Source organism: Colobus angolensis, unplaced genomic scaffold (assembly GCF_000951035.1).
Source record: "Colobus angolensis palliatus isolate OR3802 unplaced genomic scaffold, Cang.pa_1.0 Scaffold158, whole genome shotgun sequence".
Classification (NCBI taxonomy): Eukaryota; Metazoa; Chordata; class Mammalia; order Primates; family Cercopithecidae; genus Colobus; species Colobus angolensis.
This window is the reverse complement of record NW_012114688.1, coordinates 642,290-665,336: the sequence shown is the minus strand read 5'-3', so window position 1 is coordinate 665,336 and position 23,047 is coordinate 642,290. Positions and strand designations below refer to the sequence as shown.

The window sequence follows — 23,047 nt, the reverse complement described above, 5'->3', positions numbered from 1 at the left end:
TTTCTTTTTCACTTCCATAGAAATACCAAAGTGCTTAAGTTCCTTTTTAAATAACTGCTTTATTAAGATACAATTCATATGCTGTAAAATTTACATTTATAAAATGTCCAATTCAATGGTTTTTAATATATTAACATTTTACAGCCATCTCCAATATCAAATTTTAGAAAATGTTGATCACCCCTAAAGGAAACTCCATTTCCATTTACTCCTAACAGGGAGTTGCCCATTCTGAATATTTCATGTGAATTGAATCACACACTGTGTGGGTTCTCTCATTTAAAGTTTTAAAAATTCATTCATTTTGTAGTGTGTATCAGTACTTTATTCCTTTTTACTACCAAACTAAATTCTATTGTACTCATATATCAGATTTTGCTTATGTTGATTGTCACTGAGTTGTTTCTACTTTTTAGCTATTATGTATGAATAATACTTTTATGAATACTCATGTACAAGTTTTTGCATGAATTTATGTGATCATTCTTCCTGTATATAAACGTAGGTGTAAACTTGCTGTAACTCTATGTTTAGCATTTTGAGAAACTGCCAAACTGTTTTCCAACGTGGTCACACCATTTTACAATCCCACCAGAAATGTATGAGAGTTCCAATTTCCCTAACATTCTCTCCAGCATTTGTTATCGGCTGTCTTATTGACCATAGCCATCCTAGTGGGTGTGAAGCAATATCTCATTGTGGTTTTGATTTACATTTTCCTAATGACTAATGGTGTGAAAGTCTATTTTCATATGATCATTGTCCATTTGTATTTCTTCTTTGGAGAAATGCGTATTCAAATCCTTTGCCCACTTGTTAGTTACGGTCTGTGGCTTTTTGTTATTGAATTGTTAGTATTCTTTGTTTATTCCAGAAACATGTCCCCTTGTCAGATACATGATTAACAAATGTTTTCTCCCATTCTGTGGATTGTCCTTTCACCTTATTTTATTTATTTATTTATTTTTTGAGACAGAGTTTCACTCTTTTCCCAGACTGGAGTGCAGTGGCAACATCTCGGCTCACTGCAACCTCCACCTCCTGGGTTCAAGTGATTCTCCTGCCTCAGCCTCCTGAGTAGCTGAGATCACAGGCGCACATAACCATGCCTGGCTAACTTTTGTAGTTTTAGTAGAGATGGGGTTTCATCATGTTGGTCTGGCTGGCCTCAAACTCCTGACCTCGTGATCTGCCCACCTTTGCCTCCCAAAATGCTGGAATTACAAGTATGAACCATCCTGTCCAGCCCCCTTTCACTGTTTTAATAGTGTCCTTGGAAGAACAAAAAGTTTTTCACTTTAATGAAGTCTATTTCATCCATTTTTTCTTTGACATTTGTGTAATTGGTGTCATAGCTAAGAAAACATTGACCAACCCTAGGTCGTGAATATTTACTCCTCTTTTTTCTCATAAAATTGTTATGGTTTTAGCTCTTAGTTTTAGATCTATGATTCACTTTAGTTAATTTTTGTACATGGAGTAAATTAGGAGTCCAACTCCGTTCTTTTGCATGTGGATATCCAGCTGTCTCTGTATTATTCGTTGAAAAAGCTATTCTCCCTTCCCCACCCCTCCATTGAATTATCTTGGCACCTTGGTCAAAAATAGATTGATTATACAGGAATAGATTTCCTTCTAGCCTCTCAATTCTATTATATTAATCTATATATTTATCTATCTTATGTCAGTCCTATATTGTCATTTTAGTAAATTTTTAAGCTGGAAAATGTGAATCCTCCAACTTCGTGTTTTTTTCCCCTCAGGTTTGATTTGGTTTTTAAAGGTCCCTTGCATTTCCATATAAATCTTAGGATCAGTTTGTCAATTTCTCAAAAGGAAAAACAAAAAACAATTGGAATATTGATAAGGATTGTATTGAATCTGTAAACCAATCTGGGGAGTAATACCATCTTAAAATTTGAATCTTCCAATCTACTAACATAGGATGTTCTTCTATTTATTTAGGTCTTCCTTAATTTTTCTTCACAATGTTTTATAGTTTTCAGCATAAAAATCTTGTATTGCCTTGGCAAATGTTTTTAAATATTTTATTCTTTTTGATGCTATTATAAAGGGAATTGTTTTCTTAAATTTCAAATTATTCATTGCTATTATATAGAATTACAATTGATTTGTATGTATTGATCTTATATCCTGCCTCCTTGCTGAATCTCATTTATTAGTTTTTTTAGTTTGTGTATATGTGTACTTCTTAGAATTGTCTCTATAAAAATTATATTATCTGTAAGATTACATTCTTTTACAATGAATTTTATTTAGTTCACTAGAATTAAAGGAGGAAAAATGCATTTCTTTGAGTTTCCTGAGAGAAATCCATTAGCCCTCAGATAATGTCTTAGAAAAAAATGAACTGTGACTTGCATCTCTTATTAAATACTACAATGTTAATATTAAAATAATCATAGTAATAATAACAATAGCTATTATATATACCAGAAACCATACTTTTCAAACTTTATTTTACTTAATCTTCCCAACAATTCTCTGAAGAAAATTTTTATTCTTATTTTATAACAGAAAGTGAGCCTGAGAAGGATTACATGACTTGTCCAAGGACATGGTTAATTAGATATAGTAGCTGTGCAGGAATTCAAATATAAGTGAAAGAAATTAAGTCTGAGAGATACAGCTTGCTCAAAGTAACTCATCCAGAAGATCCAGAGTCAGGGCTCAAACTTAATTTCTCAGACTCTATATTTCATATGCATTATGCCCTACTGCCTATAACAAAGATTGCTGGTCTTTTCTTTCTTTCTTTCTTTTTTTTTTTTTTTTGAGACAGAGTCTCCCTCTGTTGCCCAGGCTGGAGTGCAGTGGCATGGTCTCAGCTCACTGCAACCTCTGCCTCCCAGGTTCAAGCAATGCTCCTGACTCAGCCTCTCGAGTAGATGGGATTACAGGCGCCTGCCACCAAACCTAGCTAATTTTTGTATTTTTAGTAGAGATGGGGTTTCACCATGTTGGCCAGGCTGGTCTTGAACTCCTGACCTCGTGATACACCCGCCTTGGCCTCCCAAAGTGCTGGGATTACAGACGTGAGCCACCGTGCCTGGCCTGATTGCTGGTCTTTTCATAAGAGATGAACCACCAGTAGTAGTAATTTCTTGGGTTGGGGAAAAAAGACTACACATACGAAATACATTACTCTAGGATTACGTCTACAAATGGTTCTCTTTTTGCTATCTACTAAAGCATGTCTTGTTGATGGAGTAAATTTTGGTTTCTAGCTAAGAGGGCTGGGTAACATCAGGAAATAATGGAAAAAATCTATGGCAGGCACTTGCATACTTATAGACAAACGCACCTCAAGACTTGTTTTAAAAGCTTACTAGAGGAAAAACAACAAGGAATGTTATCTGACAGTGCAAATGCACATAGGCTGTCCATCAACAGCTAACAGGATAAAAGACACCAGAACAACCTCACCTAAGCTGGCAGCTTCACTTAGCAGTAAGTCACACACCAGTACCAGGTGAAGATCTTCTATAGAGTGGTGCTGAAAATCTGAAGTGTGATGGGAAGGTGGGCAGCTGTTAAATAGTTAAACAGGCAGCACTTATTTTATTTCACTAAGTTTTTTTTTTTTTTTTTTGAGGCGGAGTCTTGCTCTGTCACCCGGGCTGGAGTGCGGTGGCCGGATCTCAGCTCACTGCAAGCTCCGCCTCCTGGGTTTACGCCATTCTCCTGCCTCAGCCTCCAGAGTAGCTGGGACTACAGGTGCCCACCACCTCGCCCGGCTAGTTTTTTGTATTTTTAGTAGAGACAGGGTTTCACCGTGTTAGCCAGGATGGTCTCGATCTCCTGACCTCGTGATCCGCCCGTCTCGGCCTCCCAAAATGCTGGGATTACAGGCTTGAGCCACCGCGCCCGGCCTTATTTCACTAATTTTTAACCTCACTAGCTTTAAGTGACATTTTAAAAATTGTTTCTCTCAACAATTTTACATGCTGAAACATGACAGTTTTGTTAAAGTATATTATAATAAATGTGTCTCTAGACAATATCTTATGGACTAAAACATTTGAAAATTTATTTCTAAGCAATCTATTTATATAAGTAATTCTTTAATATGAAAAATCAGAATCTATACTATTGACTTAGACATCATAAGAGCCACAAAAATGATTAATATAATGGTTATATAATATTATAATACAAATAATTATGAGATTAATAATACTAATACCTTATTACCTTTATACATTATTATGGAGTTCCTGAAGTGTTTTCACATATATCATTGCATTTAATCCCCATCACAATCTTCTGAGAAAAGTACCCTTATCTTCATTTTATAGATAAGAAATTAAACATCCAGATGTCAGTTTTAATTTCAACGAACATTAGTGTATTGGATGTTATGCAAGGTATTGCCACCTGTGCAATCCTACCTACCAATAGCTCTAATTGGTCACTCACAACATCTTTTGAGGAAGGTATTGTTAATTTCATGCTGCAGGTGAGTCTTGGGAAGAATTAGATTAGATTACTGCAGCCAGCAGGAGGCAGGGAAAGGAGTTGAGCACACTTCTTTGCAGTCTAAGGCTAATCTCTTACAGTAAGAAACCTTATGACAAACCTAGAAGGATGGTAGCATTATTACCCTGATTTAGGATATTGGAAAACTGAACTAAAAGAAGCTCAGTAGCCTTTCCATGATCACAGTAGAACTATTTGCCTTCAAGTAATAAAAGTTGACTTGGGTCTTCTGTTTCTTACAGACAAAAACACAATTGATAATTAATCGATCCATTATTGTAACAACTGATAGTACTTAACCCATTCCTCAGTTTATCAAGTGTCCAGCACCACCTCATTCACACACTATGACCAGAAGCAAGTACAGATGAAGCATCTCAAATCCAAAAATCGCAAATCTGAAACGCTCCAAAATCTGAAACATTTTGAGTGCCAACATGACACACAAAAGAAAGGCTCATTGGAGCATTTTGAGCTTCAGATTTTTAGATTTGGCATGCTCAATGAGTAAGTATATGCAAATATTCCAATACCTGAAAAAAATCCAAAATCTGAAGCATTTCTTGTCCCAAGCATTTCAGATAAGGGATACTCAACCCGTATAGGCTGGGCATCAAGCTGAGACCTGTAGTCATGGAAGAGAGAGAAGCTGGCTGACTTACCCAAGATTTGATGCACTCTCTGACAGTTTACCTGCTCTAATAGACACTACTCCCAAATGAGAGCATCACAGGAGTATGGAATTGACTCTTTCCCTTCCCTGGAAGCCACAGACTATTAGATGCTATATGTGTATGGGTCACCAGAATAGCAAAAAAAAAAAAAAAAAAAGACAAGTCCGCGAACCTTACCACCAAAGGACCTGTGAAATCGCAAGTCTTGTCCCGTCCCTCTACATTAGTTTTCAATTAGGGACAAAGCGAGTAGGGAGAACATCCCTAGAGCCTCAGGGCACCTTAGTACTGACCACGTTATACTATAAAAGTTTCACTGAATTTTTGGAGCTTCCATAGACCCTCAGAGAATCAACACCAAATAGGTCACTTTTTTTTTTTTTTCCAGCAATCAAGAGCACTTGGATTAAAACTAGCACCATTTAGTGAGCACCTACTCTGCACTGATGAGTGCTAAGAGCTTCATATAGTTTCTTATTTAATACTCACTAAAAGCTTATAACTTGGTTATTACTGCATTCATTTTAAAGATATAAGAACAAAGGATCCAAGAGATTAAGTCACCTGCTTAAAGTCACAAAGCTGGTAAGTGAATTTGGGATTTCAACCCAGACATGTTTGGTTGTAAATCCCTTGATCCTGGGACACACAGCTAGTAAGTGTGTGCCAGGATGTCATTTGTTCCGTCGACCCTCAGTGTCTTCATCTTTAAATGCAAATAATAATAGAGCTTCTGTGATAATGAAAGACAAGCAGGTAAGATATAAATAATAATAATAATAGCCTTATATGTTTGGTACATAATTTAAACACTTTACATAGGTAATTTGCATGAAAACATCTGGTAAGCAATAAAATATCATATCAATACGAGCTTAAAAATAATTAGAGCACCTGTGAAAAAAGACGTTCTAAAAGGTGAACTGATTTTCTTTCACAAAGAATTGAGCATTAAACCAGAAATGCATTTAGGGTAAGATTAGTCTGATACTTCTGACTGAGTGAGTATCAAAAGCTGACAAAGGGGACAATTTCTAGGCACCCTTTCTGAGAACACATTAAAAAGAAAACAAAAAGACCATTGTGTGTGACTGTGTGTGTGTGTGTGTGTGTGTGTGTTCAGGTTTGACTCCTGTACCTGTTTGTGCATGTCAGTGCTGAAACGGGCTTCACTGTACTGATTTTACCTCCAACGTAATCATCTATATCGCAGCTAATGTTCTGTAGGAGTTGTTAGATGCCCAGTTTGAATGCCAAAGGAAGGTGCTTATAACAACCATTCCAAAATAATGTGTTTTCAAGATTTAGGGGTGTATGCTATAATTTTCAAGGAAAAAAAATGCCTTTCATCTTCCAGAAGATTGGTTGTTTCTGGGTATTTTTAAATTTCTTCCTGACAATGCACACATGTCTTGTAGGATAGGACTCTGATCTGGCAATAATAAGATATTGATGTTCTGGCAGTGCCACTCTAGACTCATTGCTGGAGGACTGGAAGCCAACTTGGCTCATGATTATGAGGTCTGATAGAGGCATTTCCTTTTGTTTTCATATTTAAATAAATCTTAGAGGCACAGTCAGTATAATTAGATCTTCAGAGGCACTAAGAATTTGTTTGATTTTAGACAACTTTCCATGAGAACCAAAATTCAGAGGTCCTAGATTTCAACTTGGTCATTTTACGAATAAAGAAACAAGCAAGGACATGTGCGAGGACACTTAGATAGCTTTTTATTCTTGTAACTACATTAGATGTTCATCTCCATTAATAAAAAAAAACAAATACATTGTGTCACATATTTAACTATCTGCTGAGTGCTACCTTTCAAAGGTATAAAAAGAGTGGCAATGTAATGCATTGGACAGAGCAGAAGGCTATTAGAACCCACAGACCTGAATTTAACATCATTTAGCCATGTAACAGAGACTATTCCAGATTGACGAACTATAAATGTCTACTACAAATACCTAACTCAGGAACTTAAAGATCAAATAAGATAACAGACTTAAAATGCTGAGCACACAGTAGGTACACAATAAACGGCAGCTGCTCTATTCAACTATAAATTTTGAAGTAATTTCAAATGCTTCCCAGGAAAGTGTGGGGAGCACTTAATTCATGGCCTATAAAGACTAAGAGCTTTTATATGATTTCTACAAGGACAAAAGAGGACACTACCCCAGTGTGCTAGGATTTGAGGCACCAGGCAAAACCCTCAAAATTATTCAACCCATGTCCAAGATCCTATTGTCTACAGCACTTTACAAACAGATTGTCTGAAGTAGCTTTTTAATACTTGAATTTTCTCTTCCCTTTTAAAAAGTTTTATTTTGACCGGGTGTGGTGGCTCATGCCTGTAATCCTAACACTTTGGGAGGCAGAGGCAGGTGGATCATCTGAGGTCAGGAGTTTGAGACTAGCCTGGCCGACATGGTGAAACTCCTTCTCTACTAAAAGCGCACACACACACACACACACACACACACACACACAAAATAGTTAGGTGTGGTGGCGCACACCCGTAGTCCCTGCTACCTGGGAGGCTGAGACATGAAAATTGCTTGAACCTGGGAAGCAAAGGTTGCAGTGAGCCGAGATTGCACCTATACTCCAGCCTGTGCAACAGAGTGAGGCTCTTTCTCAAAAAAAAAAAAAAAAGTTTTATTTTATTTATAAATGACCTCTAATAACTGTGCATATTTATGGGGTACAGTGTGATGTTCCAGTACATGTATACATTATATAATGATCAAATCAGGGTAATTAGCACATCCACCACTTAAAACATTTATCATTCTTTGTGGTGATAACTTTCAAAATCCTCTCTCATAGCTATCTTAAAATATACAATATGTTTTTATTATGTATCACCTTATTGTGTAATAGAACACCAAAACTTGTCCTTCCTAACTGTAAGTTTGTACCCTTTTGCTAATTTCTCTCCATCCTCCTTTACCCACTACCCTTCTCAGCATCTGGTAACCACTATTCTAATCTCTACTTTTATGAGATCATCTTTTTTAGATTCCACAAATAAGTGAGATCACACAGTATTTGTCTTTCTGTGCCTAGCTGATTTCACTTAACATAATGTCCTCCAAGTTCAACCACGTTGCCACAAATGACAGGATATCATTTTGTGTTATGACTGGATAGTATTCCATTGTGTATATATGTCATGTTTGCTGTATCCATTCAGCCACTGATAGGCACATAGTTTGATTCCATATTTTGGCTATTGTGAATAATGCGGCAATAAACATGGGAGTGACAATATCTCTTCGACGTACTGATTTTCTTTGGATACGCAACTAGTAGTGTGATTGTTGGATAATATGGTACTTCTAGTTTTAGTTTTTTGAGGAAACGCTTCACCATTTTCCAGAATGGCTGTACTAATTTACATTCTTACCAACAGTATATGAGTTCCCCTTTCTCTACTGGAGTGTGGTTTTGATTTGCATTTCCCTGACAATTAGTGATGTTGAGTATTTTTTTCACATACCTGTCACCCATCTGTATGTCTATTCAGGTCTTTTGCCCATTTTGAGATAGCATTACTTGTTCTTTTGCTGGATATTAACCCCTTGTGAGGTGCACAGTTTGCAAGTTACCTTCTCTCATCCTGTATGTTATCTCCTCACTCTTGATTGTTTCTGTTGCTGTACGGTAGCTTTTAAGTTTGACGTAATACCATTGTGTTTTCTCTGCTGCCCTTTTAAGTTTCACTGAATCAAAAGTTTAAAATTTGTGAATTCCTATGTTTTTAGGGCAATTCTCCTGCCACTGTTGGAATTATGCCTAAATCTATGCAGTAGAACATTAGTGTGAAATGCTTCCATACCAATGGAGATTATACTGATGTCTCTGTCATAAACCCATACCTCATCAACACAAACTGCAATTACACAAGTGCTCTAATATCATGTACCTCCATTTATCCAAAAGAATCTGAGATTATGTTCTCAAAATACTTCCTCAGAATATGCTAGAGATATCAAAAATATGGAAAGATGATCACTTTTTTACATGGGCTTTGGTCATGAAAAAAACACTTGACTTCTAGTTGAAAGGTTTATATTTAAATCTCATTCTTTCATTCAGTATCTATTTATTTGACACCTACAATAATATAGCACTGTTCTAGATGTTGGGAATATAGGAGAAAACAAACCTCTTGGACTTATATTCTACGGAGAGAAAGAGAGATCATAAATAATTAAGCAAATATATATTATATTGACCAGTAAGGGAATAAGAAAAATAAAGAGGGTTAAGGGACAAAAAGCTATAGGATGGGGAAGAGAGATTACATTTGGGTAGAATCAGAAAGAATTGAGGGAATGAATTATGTGAAGGTCTGGTAGAGGAAAATTCTAGACAGAGCCAGTAACCGCAAATACCTTAAGGTAGAACTAAGTTTGAACAGAAAGGCAGGACCCAGGTCATGAAGGTCTATAGGTTCTAGAAAAAGACTGGGTTTTCATCAGAATGTGAAGGGAATACCACTAGATCATTTGAAAGTATCACTTTGACTGCACTCAAAAGGAGCTAGAAAGGAAGTGAAGAACCAAGTTACAAAGCTGTTCCAGAAGTCTAAGTGATGATAACGGTGGCTTTCTCTAGGTTGGCAGAGGTGTAGGTAGTAATAACTAGTCAGATTCTAAGGACATGTGGCTAGATGAAATGCTGAGAATGAGAAAAGAGAGGCCTTAGGGATGACATCTACATTTCCACCTAGGGCATCTGTGCATGAATGTAGTACCACTTCCTGAGAAGGGGAGCACTTGCATTAGAGCAGGGTCCTCCAGGGTTCAGTTTTAGGACTGTAAGTTTGAGATGCCTATCTAAAGAGAGTTAAGAAGGCTGTTGGCTACACAAGTTCAGAGCTTAAGGGAGAGAACTGGGTTGAAGATAAAAACTGGGAGTCATCAGCTTTCAAATCATGTTGAAAACTAGGGTCTGGTTGAGATCACCTTGGGAGTGAGTGTATTGAGAGACAATAACTGAGCAGTGGGACCATTAAAAGTGCAGAGGAGGATAAACCAGTGAAATAGGTGGGAAACCCGTGAAATATACTGTGTCTGAAGCCAAGTAAAGAAGAGTGTTTCCAGGAAAAGAGACTGAACAGACATGATGGGCATTTCTAATGACCTTGATAAAAGCAATTTCAGTGAAGTTGTGGGAACAAAAACCAGATCTGTCCTGACTGACGAAAGAATGTTAGGTGAGAAAGTCAAGATAACGAACATAGACAACTCTTGGGCTTTGCTGTAAAAGAGAGAAGATATAAAGGTTTTTGTTTTTGTTTTTTTCCTGGTGGGGAATGTGGAGTCTAAGGATGGAGATATTAGAGAATGCTTGCCCAGTGAAGATAATGGTCCAATGTAGATTGAAAAATTGAGTTTAAACAGGATAATAAATGTGAGTATGCTTTGTAAATTACAAAATGCTCAACAAGTGACAGGTGTTTGATTTTGATCTAAATGAACATTCACTGTCTAACCTTTCTCAACAATGTCTCCCAAAACATTGTATCATGTCCTTATTATAAATATTTATGATGACATCATAAACACTCTCCTGACTACTTCTTGTTTGTGCACAACTTATAAGAGTCTCTTTGTTGGCCACAACAATAGCTATTGAGAATGAAAAAGGATTAAATTGTTCATGTACCAATGAACTCACCCTTTTAGTTTCCTTTCACTCACTCATTCCTAATGAATCTGAAGCCAGATAAAACCACAAATGCCACTTTTTAATCCACTCTAACAAAAATGTATCAAATGGTTTACTATGTGAAGGCAATATTAGGTTTTGTGATATTTACACATTAGTTAGGATAATAACATTTAGACACTGAATCAACCTCTCAATTTTATCTTTACTTCACCTCATACTTTCTACTTCTCCTGATTCTGTCATGTGCCAAGGCAAGGGCATGGATTAACCCTGGTTTTGTAAAAGCACAAAGTACAGTAAATCAGGGAGGGGTCAGAAATAAAAACAGAGAAGCAGGCGGTAAAACATCCTTATGTGAATTTGGATGATAAATGTCATTAATGATTTTAAGCAGGGAATATCATGGTTTGACTCGTGTTGGAAGGATTACTCATTTGAAGTTAGATTAGATGAGGACAAGTAAGAAGGAAAGTAATCAGTTAGAAATTAGTACCACTATGGCAGATTTATGTTTTCTCATGATGATATTGCCAGTACCTAGCACAAATCTTGGCATTCAGTAGGTACTACATATAGTATATATGTGTATATATAGATATATACATATGTATATATAAATATGTATGTATAAAAAATAAATAATCTAGTGGCTACAAATGATAGGTAACAATATAAAATCAGCTCTAGATTATGTTAGGGCAAATGAACCAATTTATTGATTGACCCTGCTAAAAATTAATTTTAAGAACATACTTCTGGGGAGATTAAAATAAGTATGAACCATGGGGTATCTATGTGGAGGCATATATCTTTAAATCTGAAATCATGAGGCAGTGAGTGTCTGGGGTAGCCACACTAGGTCCTGTGAAGTTGTGAGGGAGCAGAAATTGTAGGTAAGCAGAAGACACGAGGAAAGAGAAGAGACATATAGGGAAAGAAGAGCAAGAGGAAAATGGAGTGACTCTGTGGAGGGAAGGAGAGCAGAAGAAAGAGCTCATTCAGCTAATGAGAGAGAAACAGAAAATAGCTGACTCCAAACTCACCTCGGCTTCCATCTTGGTTTCAGCTCCAATCTATATGTAACTTTCTTTTTTTCCAGAGAGAGGGTTTCAATCCTGTTGCCCAGGCAGGAGTGCTGTGGCACAATCACAGCCCATCACAGCCTCAACCACCCGAGCTCAAGAGATCCTCCTGCCTTATTTTCTTATTTTTTGTAGCGATGAGGTCTCGCTATGTTGCTCAGGCTCGTCTCAAATTCCTGGGCTCAAGCATTCTTCCCGCCTCAGCCTCCAAAGTGCTGAGATTACACACTGTGCCCAGCCTAGATGCAATTTTATAGTTCCCATCCTATTACTTCAGGAAATTTTTGAAGGTCTGCATTCTGCAACCACAAGGGGCTTGGAAAAAGCACTTTTTGGATGTCTTTACAAGCATATTCCTTGAGCAAAGGAGAAGGGGTAACGAATGAAAGAGACAGGCATGAGAAGAGGTTTGTGTTCTCAATCCATGTGGAAGGAAAAGATATTTGAAAGCATTTTTGCTTTTGTAAATGGAGCATGTGTAGCCACCTTTCCACTTGACAAAATGCTTCTGGAAAATCTCCTGCCAGCTGATGGTACTTCAGATCACGTATCGCAAAACAAAAGAAAACAGCATGTTTAATTCACAAGGCACTTTATCCATGAATGAAACCAAAAAGTGGACAACAGCCAACAGCAGGATCAAGGATGGGCCTAGGCACTGAAGTGATTTCCCGAAAGTCCCTTTTCTCCTATTTCTGTTCTCTTCTCTTTGCCCTTCAATTCTCTTTTATCAAGTCTGTCCCCTACATATGCTCATGGGTCATCTATCAAAGAAGAAAGACAAACAGGTGTATCACCATGGATAGCCACCTGGTCATTCCAGGAATCTTACAGAGCATTCCACTGTGTGTTTGGCACTGTGCTCTGTGTTGAGATTACAGAGACGAAAAACACAGTTTTTCCCTTTACGAGCTCAGTCTGGTGGAGGAGCTCAGGTAAGCAATAAACACCTAAGAACTAGAGGATAAAACATTTCTGCTGTAACAGGCACGGGGTGCTACGGGGACCCAGGGGAGGAGCTCTTAACTCATTTGTGTGGTAGGAGTCTTTCAGGGAGAGCAATTTAGCTGCCTTAAAGGAGAAACGGAAGATAAAAAGGTAAAAAAAAGACGAGAAAAGAATTTTGGAAAGTTAATATAGGCATTTAGTAATTCCTCCCAGGTGCATTTAGAGATAGGATAATTCTGAACTCAGATGAATGAATGATGGTATATCAGTCATCTTAGCAACAGAGATATTTTTGGATCAGTAAGCCTCCTTGATGCCCCTCAGATCACACCATACACACTACTCCTCTGTAAGTCTTATGAGGACAGAGCTTTCCAGCCCACTACAAGCCGGCTGTCTGCTCTGGCTAATGTCTGTATGTAGGAGTATTAAGGTAAGGAGATATTAAAAGGAAAGTGACTGCACTTCTACAGCCGGAATTAATTCAGTTCAATGAGTTCTTGTGGACACCTATGGTTGACTTATTTGCCTTCCCCACCAGGCTATAAAGACTCAGAGTGCTGGAAACTAGTCTAATTAATCTTTATATTCCTGGGAAGCTAGCAAAGAACAGGGAACAGAAAAAGAATAAAGATTGCCATATGAATGGAAGCTCTATACCCTGTCGGGAACAAAGACATTAAAACAAAACAAGACAAAGCAAAACAAAAAAACCCACGAGGTTCTTGACCCCCCTCAGGCTATAAGGGAGAGGGAATGGTTGCCATGAATACATTTACAAATAATGCAAAGCAGAGCAAGGAGGCTTTACTTCAAGGACATCTGTTGGGGGTTCAAGAGAGGAAGAGACAATATTTAAACCGGAAAGCAGCCAACGTTTGGGAAGGAAAATGACATTTGCACAGGATCCAAGAGATAAGGGTAGGAATTTGACAACTGGGTTGGACAACTGGGAGAAAAGAGAATCTTGAGTAGGGATGGAGAAAAAGCAAAGGCACCACAAGGCAGAGAAGTGCAGGGCTACTTCAGAGCAAGCTTTGCAATCTGGTGTGGGGCATGAGAAGTCATGGAAGATACAAGGTGGGAGAGGGAAGCATGTCCCATGTGTCACAGGGCCTTGCAATGATTAGTTCTATGTATCAACTTGGCTAGGCTATAGTACTCACTCATTTAATTGAACAATAATCTGCATGTTGCTGCAAAGATGTTTTGTAGATGTGGTTAACATCCACAATCAGTTGACTTTACGTTAAGGAGATTACTCTCAATACTGTGTGTGGGGTCTCCTACTATCAGTTGAAGACTGTAAGAGCAAAAACATATTTCCCAGAGAAGAGGAAATTCTGCCTCAAGACTCCAGCACTGACACCTGCTTAAATTTCCAGTCTGCCAGCCTAACCTATTAATTTCAGACTCAAGACTGCAACATTGACTCCAGACTGAGTTTCTAGCCTGCTGGCTTGCCCTACAAATTTTGGACTTGTCAGACCCCACAACTATGTGAGTCGGATCCTTACAATGAATTTTTTAGTGTGTGTATGTGTGTGTGTGTATATATAGTGTGCATATATGGGTGTGTGTATATATATGCACACACTTAACCATATATTATATATATACACCCTATATTATATATATACCATATATGTATATACCTGTGACACAATCTCAATCAACCATCATATTCAAATTCCCAGAAATAAGGCTGCTGTTATTTCATGACTTCATTCATGAAGTTCTTACTCCCCAGAATGAACTATGCCTTTATTCATTTTTTCTCCCTCTCTGCCCCTGTCTTGTGAGGCTGAAAAATTCCTATACCCTATATTATATATATACCATATATATATACATGCACCATATATTATATATATATACACACCACATGTATACATATATCAGTTCTGTTTATCACACACCTTATCAGTTCTGTTTCTCTGGAGAACCATGACTGATACTGGCTTCCAATGCTGTGTTAAATAGTACAGAGCTTGCATAGGTGGTGGTTTGCTGCTGCTGCTACAGACAATGCTGCCACCCTGCCTGCTCATCTTCGTCTTGTGACAGAGGGAGAATTTAAGAAACATGAAATCTTCTCCTGTCTTTGGGGATCCTACAATGCTCCCGAGTTTTCCACATTATAAAGCATGTAAGTAAACAGCACTGGGAATTGCTTCCAGATACAGAGAACAAAACTTGTCATTGAAAGCTTCTAAAATAGATTTCCCCTCCCCTAGCATCAAGCAGTGCTGTTATTATGATCACTAGAATCCCCAAACACAGCTCTGTTACACCAAAAATCTTCAAGTGTAATTATGTATCAAAACACAACAGAATTGTTTTTGTATTTTCTAAAAAGATGTCATCCAAACAGATTTTTATCATTTCTATTTTTTACAGCTACTTTGAGGTTTTCATGGTGTCTTTTTACTGAAGAGTTCAAAATGTGCTACTGACATTATAATATTAATTCATCATTCAGTCGAGTTAACTTCAATGAGCGTTTCTCAGTGTTGCACTAGGTGCTATAACAAGCATAGAGAAATACAATAACATCCCAGCTATCCAAAATGCTGGGGAGAACTTCATTCTAGATAGCCAGGTTTATTCATTAGCTCCACAATTATTTATTGAGTGTCTACTGTGTGACAGGCACCCTGGGAGATTGGAAATAAAGAGATGAATCAAATATGGTGCCTGCCATCAAAAGACTTACAATAGGCAAGAAACAGACATATTAACAAAAAGTACCCAGACTGTTAGACATTCTTCACTGGTGTTTTATGTAGGTGACACTCCAGGTGAGTTTTAAACCATAGATAGGAATTTTTCAGCCTCACAAGACAGAGGCAAAGAGGGAGAAGAAATTAATAAAGGCATAGTTCATTCTGGGGAGTAAGAGCTTCTTGAACGAAGTCATGAAACAACAGTAGCCTTATTTCTGAGAATTTGAGTATAATGGTTGATTGAGATTGTGTCACAGACTTAATACAACGCCTGGAAGAGAGTAACTATTATTATGAGATCAGTGTGAAAAGAAGTAGTGTGAAAAAAGTAGTGACAAGAGATGAATGAAGCTGGAGGGATTGAGCAAGTTCCACATTAGGAAGAGCCATGAATCAGACTAATGAGATTAATTTTTAGCATGTAGGCAATGGGGAGTCACTTCAGCTACAGCTGCTTTTGCTTTCTAACTGCTCCTTAAAAAGGTTCTATTACATTTTACTGTTCTCTTTGCCTATAAGTCCTTTTTTCCAAAAAACATGCAACAATGAAAAGTTCAAACCCACATGGCTTTACTGGTGAATTATATCCAACATTTAAAGAAGTAACACAAATACTTATAAAAATTTTTTTTCAACAAATAAAAGAAGAGGAAACACTTTCCAACTCATTATCTGAGGTCAGTACTAGTTTGATTCTAAAATCAGGTGAAGACATCACAAGGAAAGAAAAGTACAGGCTAACATCCCGTATGAATATTGATATAAAAAATTCCTCAGCAAAATTCTAGGGAATTGAATCTAGCAGCATATAAAAGCATTAGACACCATGGTCAGGTGGGATTTAACCCAGAAATCCAAGGTTGGTTTAACATACAAAAGTTAATTAATGTAATAGACCATATTTACAAATTAAAGAATAAAAACCACATGATTATTTCAATAGACAGAGTAAAAGCATATAACAAATTCCACATCCTTTCATGAAAAAATACCCAACAAAGTAGGGGTATAATGGAATTTCCGCAATGCGATGAAAGACATCTATGAAAAACCTATAGCCACTGTCATAGTTAACAGGGAAAGACTGGGTGCTTTCCCCTATGTTGAGGGACAAAACGAGGCTGCCTGCTCTTGCCACATCTTTTCAACATTGTACTGAACATTCTACTCAGTACGATTAGGCAATAAAAAGAAATAAAAGGCATCATTGTTGGAAAGGAAGAGGTAAAACAATTTATATTTGGAGATGTCATGATCTTGTAAATAGAAAATCTTAAGGAATCTGATAGAAAAATATTAGTGCTAATAAATGACTTCAAGTAAGGTTGCAGGATACAAGATCAACATATGAAAATCAATTGTATTTCCATATGTTAACAATGAATAATGTGAAAATGATCCTCAGAACCACTGCAATCCCTGCCACAATTCCATTGGCCTTTTTTTTTCCAGAAATTGAAAAGCTGATTCCAAAATTCTTATGGGGTTACAAAGGCCCCTAAATAGCCAACACCATCTTGAAAAAGAACAAAGTGGAAGGATTTACAATTCCTGATTTCAAAATCTAAGTTATAAGACAGTGTGACACTAGCTTAAGGATACACATAGAGATCAATGGAATGGAATTGAGAGTCCAGATATAAACTCACACATGTATGGTCAATTAATCTTCTACAAGGGTCCCATAACAATTTAATGGTGAAAGAACAGTCTTTTCAACAAATGGTGAGGAGATAACTGGCTACCCACATAACAAAGAATGCAGTTGGACTCCTACCTTACAACATATTTAAAAATTATCTCAAAGTTTATCAGAGTCCAAACTTTATTTCTCATTTTATTTTATTTTATATATTTTTTGAGGTGGGGTTTTCTGTGTCACCCAGACTGGAGTGCAGTGGCACAATCATAGCTTACTGCATCCTCAAACTCCTGAGATCAAGGGATGCTCCTGCCTACGCCTACTGTGTAGCTGAGACTACAGGCATGTGCCACCACACCTGGATAATTTTTTACTTTTTTGGAGAGATGGGTCTCACTATGTTGCCCAGGCTGATCTCAAATTCCTGGCCTCAAGCTATCCCCCCATCTTGACTTCCCAAAGTTCTGAGATTACTGAGCACCCCAGCACCCCCAAAACCTTAAGTTTGTAGAAGAAAGCACGGGAGTAAATTCTCATAACCTTCTGTTAGGTAATGCTTTCTTAGAAGGGACACCAACAGCACAAGTGACAAAAGAAAAAAAATGCAAATTTGACCACATCAAAATTAATGTGCTATAAATGATAACATCAAGGGAGTAAAAAGACAATCCATAGAATAGGAGAAAACATTTGCAAATTATATAACCAATAATCAGATATATTTGTGTCCAGAATATATAAATAACTCAATAGTTTAAAAATATATAAATTTAAATGGGGATTTAGACAGATGTTTCTCAAAAAAATATAAACAAATGGCCATCAGCACATGAAAAGATACTTACCATCATCATTCAAGAGCAATGCACATTAAAACCACAATTGTATGCCACTAACACTCACTAGGGTAGCTAAAATAACAAAGACAAACAGTAAAAAGCATTGGCAAGGATGTGGAGATATCAGAATGTTCATTCATTGCTGATGGGATTGAAAAATGGTACACCTGCTTTGGGAAAATTTGGCAGTTCTTCAAAAGGTTAAACATAGTTACCATATGACCTAGCGATTTCCCTCCTAATTATACAAAAACTTGTGCATGGATCTTGTAACAGCATTGCTCATGATAGTTAAAAACTAGAAAGAACCCAAATGTTCATCAACTGATGAGCGGATAAACAAAATGTGGTATAGTCATACAATGGAATATTATCCAGTGACAAAAAGGAATAAGGTACAGATACATGCTACATGAATAAACCCTAAAAACATTATGCTAAATGAAAGAAGTCAGTTACAAAAGTCTACATATTGTAAGATTTCATTTATATAAAATAACCAGAATAGGCAAATCTATAGAGACAGAAAATAGTGTTGCCTAGGGCTGAGGATAGTGGTAGTAGAGAGTAAATGCTTATGGAGAGTGAATGCTAATAAAGGATTTCTTAGGGGAGATATCCAAAGATTTTAAACTTAAATGTGGGTGATGATTGCACAATTCCATAAATGTACTAAAAATAATTAAATTGTAAACACTATAAAGATAAATTTTATGGCCTGTAAATTATAAATCAATAAAGATACTTAAAAGACAACAAACTATAGAAAGTAAGACATGGATATTATCGTGTGAAATAGAATCGGCATAGAAAGCTTTCAGCATCCTTTAAGAATAGACAGGATTTAGATAACAAGTGAGATCATAGAAAATTCCTTGGGGAAGCCAGTGCAAATTCTTACATTCCTAAGAATGTATTCTTTTACTTATTCATTTTATTATTACTATTTTTAAGACAGAGTCTCACTCTATCACCCAAGCTGGAGTGCAGTGGCACAATCTGGGCTCACTGCAACCACTGCCTCTCAGGTTCTAGCAATTCTCATGCTTCAGCCTCCCGAGTAGCTGAAATTACAGGTTCTTGCCACCAAGTTTGGCTAAGTTTTGTATTTTTAGTAGAGACAGGGTTTTGCCAGGTTGGCCAGGCTGGTCTTGAACTCCTGACCTCAAGAATCCATCTATCTCCACCTCCCTAAGTGCTGGAATTACAGGCATAAGTCACCATGCCTGGCCCAAGAATGTATTCTTTTAATGACACAGATGAGATAGTGACCCCCAAAAGAAGAGAAAACATGTTTTCCTCATTTCTATTGTCTTTTTGCAAGACTTGGTAGGGTTTACTTGGGTACAGTCCAAATAATTAGTGCCTCAAGTGATAGAGTAATAGCAAATCATTAAAGATGTCTGTCAGGACAGAGCTCCTTACAAGTCTGGCTTTCTCACTCTAGTTTCTCTTCCTAAGTGATTTAAAACATCTCCAAGTGGAGTTCCAAGAAGCAGAATAAAGTGGCTAAGAAACGCCCCACTGGAAGCACCCTATTACTGCCATCTATCATTTGCTTATTCCATTCTGAAGTCTGACTGAATCCAAGCAGACAAGATTTACCAGATTTAGAAAATAGCTTTTACTCTGCACCAGGCATTTGAACCGGAAAAAGCAACTCAATATGCATGGACTGTTTTTCCTCTCCCCTGAAATTGTGTGGTTATTAAGAGGAAACTGTGAGTGTGGGTATGTGGAAGGTAGCTGGTGTCATAGACAGTGCACTGTGGGCATGGTTCAGGTTCCCTTTCCCAATCCTGTGATCGTTAACAGTGTTATCTTGGGCAAATCACTATTGAACCTCAGTTTCATCCTTTGAAAAATGACAGTATTCCTGACCTTACGGGGCTGGCAGGTGGGCCAAATATGATAACAAATATTTATTAAGAATTAACTTAAGAAATATTTATTCTTGCACTATACCTAATGTAAATGATGAGTTAATGGGTGCAGCTCACCAACATGGCATATGTATACATATGTAACAAACCTGCATGTTGTGCACATGTACGCTAGAACTTAAAGTATAATAAAAAAAGAAATATTTATTAGGAATTTACTTTTGTTTAGAGCATTGGGAACACAAATAATTTGAAAATGGTCTTTGACAAAGGTCACAGTCTCATGTGCAAATGCTTTCTGAAGTATAATATATTGATCAAATACGTTATTTTTGCTTTCCTTCCACATGAATTGCTCCTTACTGCACAAAATTTTTCACTTGGGTTTCACAGGCTGTCAGCCTATTTGAAGGCTATTGGCTGATTTATTAATGTAGTCATATATAAACCCTTGAGAGCATAGATCCATTAATTCAAAAAGAGTTGAATTTCCAGGCCCTAGAGTTGCATACAGCTCATTAGAGAAGCTGTCCTTTGTCCTTTGTGTTTACCCATCATTTTTAGTGTGCAATAGGAATAAGAAAGTACAGATTTTTAAACAGGGTCAGTTTTAATGAAACACTGATTTTCCTCTATGGTAAGTAGTTTAAAATAGGATTTGTGTCTTAAAACAAACAGATAGTAGAATAGAAGCAAAATTTACATGAAATTTTAATATTTAACGTTGAGTCTTTGGAATAGCATGCAGGCTCCCAGAGTGTGATGCTTGAAATGTGGTGGACACATTTCAGATATCTTAGCTCAGAGTTGTGAGGTCTGACTCTGTGGATTTTTTATTGCACAACTTCAGGGCTGCTATTCACATAGATTCTGATTTGAACAGTGGAGTTGTGCAACAGTGGTAACCGTTTAGCTGCTCATCCAAGGGAAAAAGTCATGGTAGGCTAAGTCCATAAAATCATGCTGCCCAGGCAATGGCCTTCTCCTAAACTTGTTCAGGATGAGCAGTTTTGATATATTTCTATTATGCTGTGAACAGTTAAAAAGAAGAATGTCTAACAGCAGATGTTACAAGTTACTTCCAGAGGTGAGGGGTGGACTAGTTAACCTGTCAAATGCCTTCCTGTCCTTACTGACTTTTGTGAAGTGAAGCAAATATGGCAGTCATATAGCAGTCACACAATTCTCAAAACACACATACACACACACACACACACACACAATCTTAATAATAGCAGGGATCATTATTCAACATCAGAGCTGATACTATCACTTTGAGGAAATAATTAGGAGAAAAACACTACTCAGCATTTATCCAGAGAAGCACAACAATCCACTGTGGGAAGCAAAGCAGCAATGAACTGGCTGGAAAGGCACCTTCTTTGTTTTATCTCATCCCACATTTCTTAAAGGGCAAGTAATAAGGCATAAAAGCTTTTGCAGAAATCACTTCCCATTGTCTGAAGACCACAGGATTGCTACTTAAATAAAAAGCTCAGAAATGACCTGACTTCCAAAGTTCCCTGAGACTCAAGACTTCAAAACATACTGCATTCATCATACAAAGATAAATGATGGGGTGCCCTTATCCCCAGAAAAGGCCTATGTTTTGGCTTTTGGAGCCCTTAAGAGCTCAGAGCACCTAAGGGTCAGTTACATACCTGAGAACTTTTATCCACCTATTCGTAAAGTCCAAATATCAGGGCAGAAAAATAGTAGCCTTGCCCATTGTTGCAACATGCTCTCCAGTGTCCCTTGTAGATAACTATACTATCTAGAAGGTTCTCTTGGACTCTAATACTAACAAATCTGCTTGACTTTCTACTAATTAACCATCCATGTACTTTCTGCAGTCCCCTTAGGTGCCTGCACTGGAGCCTGCTCCTTGCCTATTTCCTTTTGCAGTGATCCTCAGGCTCCCAGAAAATTAAGGGCAAGCACCATGCCACCCTACTTTGTTTTCTCATCACCTTCCATGGTGTCTAGCATTTAGGGGGTGATCAATAATGTTTGATGAATATCTGGAAAGGAATAGGTTAATGCTGATACTGAATGTTTGTTTTAGAAGCTAGCAATCAAGTTTGTAAATTGCTGCTCATGGCCACCATAGCTTTATCAAGGCATAAAGAGGTTATATTTCGCACATCAGTCCGTTCTATTATTGTAAAAAGTTAATAGTTTGATGGGATGCAGTGGTTTTTAAAAGTGGAGATGGGAGCCTTTGGAAGTGTATGAGAGTAAAGTAGCTATCCATAACTGTCCACTGGTGGTATGTATATGTCTCCCAAGATAATACCTCTCCAGTTACTCAATTCATTTTTCTTTAGAAAGACACTAATTTTGTGCTCCCTTAACTCAAAGTCACTGGTGAAAAAGTACCATGGCCTCTTTTATTCTGCAGCACTAATGTACAGGTTGAATATCCCTTATCTTCCAAAAATGTTTGGGACCAGAAGTCTTTTGGAGCTCAGATTTTCATAATAATTGCATTATACTTACTGGTTGAATGGTTGAGACTCCTTAATCTGCAAATTTAAATCTAAATCTAAACTCTCCAATGAGCATTCCCATTGAGCGTCATGTTAACGCTCCAAGTTTCTAACTTTGGGGCATTTCAGAGATTCACATTAGGGATGCTCAGTTTGTATCAGTAACCAATTTACACTCCAAATCTTTGGTGCAGCTAGAAGAAAATAGTTTATTCTCTACTAGAGTTTCAGGAATTTTTATAAATTTATAAATCACAGTTTTCAAATCCAAACTATTTATGATTAAGTTTGACACGCTTGTTTCTGTTAGATCGTGTGCTTCCTGAAGGGTCTCATCACATACCTTTTTGTACCCCTGGAATCCAGTAAAATGTCTGACACATAACAGTGGCACAATAAATAAATAAATATTTGTTTAATTGTTGAATAAATGGATGTAATAATGTGCAATTCTTCAATGGAAAAAAACTTGGAACCGTTTGCTCAGCACTGACTTGGGAAAATCTGGAAAGTTTTCCTTTTTCCCTCCTTACAATTCTTAGTGCTTGTAACTTCCATTCAACTTTTGCCCTCAACCT

The 23,047-nt window shown here is 37.3% G+C and overlaps 1 protein-coding gene across 5 annotated transcripts in view; it reads right to left on the bottom strand.

The window, feature by feature from the left end:
- PDE4B (phosphodiesterase 4B, cAMP-specific) overlaps nt 1-23,047 on the bottom strand; it is a 621,546-nt gene that overhangs the window by 212,958 nt on the left and 385,541 nt on the right. The window lies entirely within an intron of this gene.